The 6,000-nt window shown below is 43.9% G+C and overlaps 1 protein-coding gene across 2 annotated transcripts in view; it reads right to left on the bottom strand.

Annotated features, from left to right (window-relative positions):
* Nucleotides 1–1,100: 1,100 nt before the first annotated feature.
* TSEN15 (tRNA splicing endonuclease subunit 15) overlaps nucleotides 1,101–6,000 on the bottom strand; it is a 130,623-nt gene continuing 125,723 nt past the window's right edge. The window contains exon 11 of one of the 2 annotated variants that reach the window (XR_010839710.1): nucleotides 1,101–1,215. The gene's annotated coding sequence lies outside the window, so the exon portion shown is untranslated. The remainder of the gene's footprint in view (nucleotides 1,216–6,000) is intronic. The other variant, XR_010839708.1, reaches the window with a different exon arrangement.

Here is a 6,000-nt window from a genome sequence, read left to right as displayed (position 1 = left end):
GTGATGTGGTGGTCGCACCTGCCGCTAACTAAGCTGGTTGCAATCAATGGCTTGGCTGCTCTACCCTCTGGGTGGCCTGTCTAATGACTGCTCCTACACCTCTCACTGCTGCAGCTGCTGCCAGGGCATTGCCCAGCTGCCTCCTATTTTGCAGAGTCTTTGTAGGGTCTGTCTATAGACTTCCAGAGCCCTGCTTTCCCCAACAGCGCTAAAGACAAGGGCAGTAGAGACTGAAGGACAGAACTAACCAGCTTTCTGGAGCCATCCCTCTTCTTTTCTGAAACTGCCTTTTCAACTTAAAGATAATGGGGTCCCATTCGGTGAGCAGAGTGTTGTGCACCATCACAATCAAACCACCAGGACCGTGTTTCTCATACCGCATGCCAGGGAACACGGGTGTTCCGTGAATAACTTGTAGATGTGCTGTGATAAATGGAAAAATACTTTCAAGTCTTACGATAACAATTTTATCGTGATAGTGATAATTACTGAAGCAATTTTATTTCCTTACCTTTCAGGATCAAATCACTTTGTTTTTACCTTATGTAACTTTGGGGATTTTGTTGTTGTCCAAAGAAAATAGTTTTTTTACAGAAACATCTTATATGCCTATGCATAAAAATATTATCAGTGGGGTTTTGTGATATCAAAACTTTAATAAATGTTCTGTTACAGACCTGGAACCCTTCATCCTGTAACACAGAAAGTATAAGAGTTGAGGACTTTTGAGAAAAGTTGGAGGTCTTTTTAGCAGCACAAAATCTAGACTTTTTTCTTACCTTTAGGTTTGGGAGCCATGAAAACCCTCCTGCCCCCTCCGCTACCACAGGGCAGACCAGTGTAGGGGATCCCAAGTGCCACTTATCAGGGGGCTGTGACATTCCACACACAATAGGTTTAACAGTGAAAAACTGTGTTCCAAACAGATCTCCAAAGTGGTTGAAAATAGTTGTTGAAGACGCTGTGCTCAAAATCAGAACTTTAAACAATTATAAACAGAAACACAGAATTCTCTGCAGTTGGCATTAAAAACTTGAAAGGAGAGAATTACCATTCTGATGCAAACCAGCTTGAAAACGGAAGAGAAAACATGAAAGGGGTCGACTGTTAAATGTTGGTGATCTCTAAGAATCTGGAATTATTCCTCTTCTCTTTACGGTGTGTATATTCTCTCTCGCTGATCTTCATTCACTCCCTGGACTTCAGCCACCTCCTCTGTGGAAGAGAATCCCAGGTCCCACCTTAGCCCGGAGTTCTTGCCTGAGCTCCCGACCCTACTGGGGCAACTCTGTTTGGATATCTCGCAGACAGACACTGATGTGTTTTCTTCATCCTCCCACCTCACTGCCTCCATCAGCTCTTTCCCTTACACTCTTTTTTTTTTTTTTTTTTTGTGGTACGCGGGCCTCTCACTGTTGTGGCCTCTCCCGTTGCAGAGCACAGGCTCCGGATGCGCAGGCTCAGCGGCCATGGCTCACGGGCCCAGCCGCTCCGCGGCACGTGGGATCTTCCCGGACCGGGGCACGAACCCACGTCCCCTACATCGGCAGGCGGACTCTCAACCACTGCGCCACCAGGGAAGCCCTCCCTTACACTCTTTGCTGTGGAGAATGACACCATCATCCACTAAAAACGTAGGAATTATTCTTACGTCTTCCTTATTCACACATGTCCAATCCACTGCTAAATCCCATCTATTCTATCTCCTAATTATGTCTCCGTTGTCTTCTTTCTCTTCATCCTCTCTTGCCATTATATCAAATCAGAGCCTCAAAATCTCTTCCTTGGTTCCTGAAAGCTCATTTTAACTGGCTTACCTGCCCTTTAGTCAATTCTCACCAATGGTAGATTGACCTCTGTACAGTGTAAATTTGATAATGTCACTCTCCTTTACAAAAAATCCTTCTGTGTCTTTCCATTGCTTTTCATTATCTGAGCCCAGTTTATCAGTTCGATCCCATATTTTACCAGGCTCCCATCCTACCATAAATTTTATGCCAGCCACACTAAATTGCTACAGATTCCCAAAGATGACATATTCTCCATAATGGCCATAGCTCTTTGTTGTGCTACTTTCTCTTCCTCTTGAGCTCACTTAACCACTTTGCTAATTTTTTCCCCCACAAGGCCTTCCTGGAACCTCCCAGTTAGCCTTCAGTGCCCCTCTCTTGTGTGCTCATGACATCCTATGGGTCCACTCAGTCAAAACCTTTACTGAGCTCACTCTACTGAAATTGCCAATATAGAGAGAAAGCATTTAGGGGAAAAAACCCTACATTTCTTTCTCTAGTATTTTCTTTTTTTTTTTTTTTGAATTTTAGAATTTTATTTATTTTTTATACAGCAGGTTCTTATTAGTTATCTATTTTATACATATTAGTGTATATATGTCGATCCCTATCTCCCAATTCATCACACCGCCCCCGCCACTTTCCCCCCTTGGTGTCCATACGTTTGTTCTCTACATCTGCGTCTCTATTTCTGCTGATACTCCTGTCCTTCTTCCGTTTAGATCAGATGGGCTGTCTCTACTCACTACCCTTCAGAGTAAGGCTGCTAAATGAAAGATTCAAAGAGCAGGAAATCAGTTAATATTAGCTTTTTGAGTTTCCCCAAGCAGACTGAAGCTGGCAGTTCATTGTTTAAAGGAGAATATTTTAAAGGAGCAAAAGCCTAGGTCAGAAATGTTTTACAGCACAAAGTTCATTCTGATTTGGAAGATTTTATGGACTGGAGCCAGAGAAAAAGGAAGCAGAAGCAAGAGTGAGTAAGCCTCTGGCGAGTGACTCTGAGGGTGGGTAAGGGTGGCCCAGGCAGGGAGGAGAGCTTCTTTTTTTTTTTCCTCTCTTTTTTTCTTTTTTAACTTTTTGTTTTATATTGGAGCATAGCCAACTAACAATGTTGTGATAGTTTAAGGTGCACAGCAAAGCGACTCGGCCATACGTACACATGTACCCATTCTCCTCCAAACTTCCCGCCCATCCAGGCTGCCACCTAACATGGAGCCGAGTTCCCTGGGCTCTACAGCAGGTCCCTGTTGGTTACGCATTTTAAATATAGGTGAGGAGAGCTTCTAAGAGTTTCACTTCCCACATCCAAGAAGGGAAGTGAAGGAGCTGGGAGTGAGTTGGTGGCTCTGAAGGGAACTTTCAGGGGGGAGTGGGAGGGTACAGTGTGTCCTGCATGAATTGGTCACTGAAAGTCAGATGTGAGCCCAGAGCCCAGAGCAGATGCCCACACATGGTAGACAATGGCGTTCCTCCCACGGATGTGGAGCCAGTGGAGTCTAAATGTAGTCCCGAGGAGCAAGGGCAAGGGGAAAACCTGGAATTGTCTATCATTCTGAACTGGTTATAGGAGTAACCTTGTCACTGTAAGCATAATGAGAGACCAAGATAGAAATTTAATGTGGTTGTAGAAAAGACAGTAATAATTCTTGCTATCTTGAATCTGTGACTTAGAATTACTACGTGTGGCTTCTGTTTAATAGTCAGCTTTCTCCACTGGATTGTGGGCTCCTGGAGACAGTGACTATTTGTATTCATCTTTGTAACCCCAGTCCAGTCATAGTGCAGAGACCCAGGAAATGCTGTCAAATGGAAAACAATGAATAAGTAAGCAAACCTGGACGACGAAGGATGAGGATCCAGGCAGAAGCAGGGCAGGGGAACTTCCCTTGGTCAGATGTGATTTTCCTTAATGGAATTAGAGTTGAATATCAGAAATAAAGCGTGTATTATTTGTTCTTTTGTCTGTTAAGATAAGCTTGTTCAAATAAACTAGTAATTAGCTGTATTTATTTTTCGCTAAGTGTGAGTTTAGTCATTCTCATTTAATCTTCTTTTTGAGATTATTGTGATAACTCAACTGAAGATTTGTTACATTGTCTACTTGGATGATGTCTAAAATTTACTTTAAAATACTTTAGCTTATCTGTCAATAAAATACTGTGATATAAATGTGTGTGTGTGTGTGTGCGTGTGTTGGTTTTACTCTACATGCTAGGGGTACGTGATTAACATCCTAACCCAGAATAAACTGTCCAGACATGCTTAGTTGGATTTTAAAAGTCACACCGAAGAGTCCACACTCCAGAGTACTTTGAGTGCTTCAATTATCTCTATCTCCATCAGCAGTGAAGGGGTTATTCAGTAGCATTTAGTGGAGTTAGAAATAATTTTCAAAGACAATTTGACTAGTGTCCATTGTGACTAGCCAGGTACAGACATCTCCACCTGTGCATGAATCTGTCCCACTCAGCATCCTAATCCCGCTCAGTGTGATGCCCCAGCCCAGAAGTCCCATTTGATTCTGTGTCCCATCTCTAACCAGAGGATTTACTGTCTGATTCTGACTCGATGGCTAGCTGATCCCCCAAGATAATATTTCTGTACCTGCCACTAGTGAAATTGTCATACAGGGGGCCTAACAGAGGGACCAAGGCAGGGAGCCAATAAGAGCATATTGTATGACGCCTTGTGTTTGTGTGCTGAAAAATGTTTGTGTGCTGAAAAATGTTTGTGTGTGTGTGTTGCAGGATTTACTTTCTTTGTAATGGACCACTTGGCAGCAAGTTTCTTGGGAATGAGACTTAGACACTTCCTATACCTTTAGCATTGGAGGCCACCATTATTTGCCAAAAGAACCCAACAGATGTGAATGACCAAATTGGCTTAGAGGAGCTGACAACACAGCACTTAATACAATGCACATCATCATTGCTTTTTCCTGACATTTCAGATTTCTGTAGATAAAGATATAAATACATATATCACAATGAAAAAATTTCCACATTATTTCTCTCCTTAATATCCTGACTCTAATATTTTCACAGCATGGTTGACCCTTGCATGTGTCATCCACTGGAATGTCACTGCTCTTCTCATCTGAATTTCTTTCTGGCTTGTACTTTATCCTATTTATCTTGGATGCCCCTCTGAGCCTACTACAATATCTCGCCAGGAAGAAGCCCTCACTATTAAATGTTTGCTGGCTGGAATGTCATGAAACAAACTAGATGACAGTGGTATCAGAGGTGTCCTCATTGCAAAGCCCTACCACTCTCTGAGGTCACAGCTGATACTCCAAGAAGAGAAAGGAAAAGCAGTATTGTCACGAAGGGGTGGGCCCACACCCAAAGTTGTTGGGGGCAAAAGTACAGAACCCATGTGGCCATGAAGACAGAGAGAGGGCAGACCCTCTCTGATTGTCGGTTGCCTTCCCATCACTGGGTAGGCAGCAGACTGAGAGAAGAATTGTCCAGCTTTGCTGGGAGGAAGGACACCGCCACGGAGAGGCGATGAGTAGCCCAAGAGAACATCTTTACAGCAACTAGATTTTTCAACCCAGTAGCCATGTCTGTCAATAAAATATGAGACTGAAGCATTACTGTTTTACTTGCCACAGATAAGACGTGTGCACAAAGCCTGTCAGTTTGTCATCACTAGACTGGGGTTGCTGAGGAGAAGCTCTGACCCAGCATGAGCCCCTTAAGAAGGCAGAATAGGCTCTGGGAGAATTAATCTGACTGCAGAGTCGGGCACAGAGGCCCAGAGGAGCATAGGGAGGCGCAGCTTAGTCACGGGTCACTAAATGGCCAGCACCTGGTGGCAGGGCATTGTTTTGATTAAGGCCACATGGGTTACAAACCTACCCAGACAGCCTTAAAGAACGGAGGTGATTTGTGGGAAAGATATTGGTAGGAACTTGTAGCCAGGCTACAAGAGGAAACCAGGAACGGCTGTTACGATAAGCAGCTGCTCTTTCCTTTACCAAGGATCCCATGGCAGTTCATCAGGCATTACTAGTGTCTGCCCAAGAGCTTCATTGTTCACTTTTGCACTATTCACTCTCTCCAGACTGGCTTGGCTTTGCTTTCTCAAACACCATGGTTGGACACAGAGTCTCATACCTGAAGGGGATGTTAGAGAGCCAAAGGTGGGCCCTTGACCCAAGTCACTCTGGATCATTCAAACCTCCCTAATCACTACCCAACCCCAT

The sequence above is a fragment of the Kogia breviceps genome, chromosome 1 (genome assembly GCF_026419965.1).
Source record: "Kogia breviceps isolate mKogBre1 chromosome 1, mKogBre1 haplotype 1, whole genome shotgun sequence".
Classification (NCBI taxonomy): domain Eukaryota; kingdom Metazoa; phylum Chordata; class Mammalia; order Artiodactyla; family Physeteridae; genus Kogia; species Kogia breviceps.
Note: the sequence above shows the minus strand (reverse complement) of the source record. Positions and strands in the feature narration are given on the sequence as shown.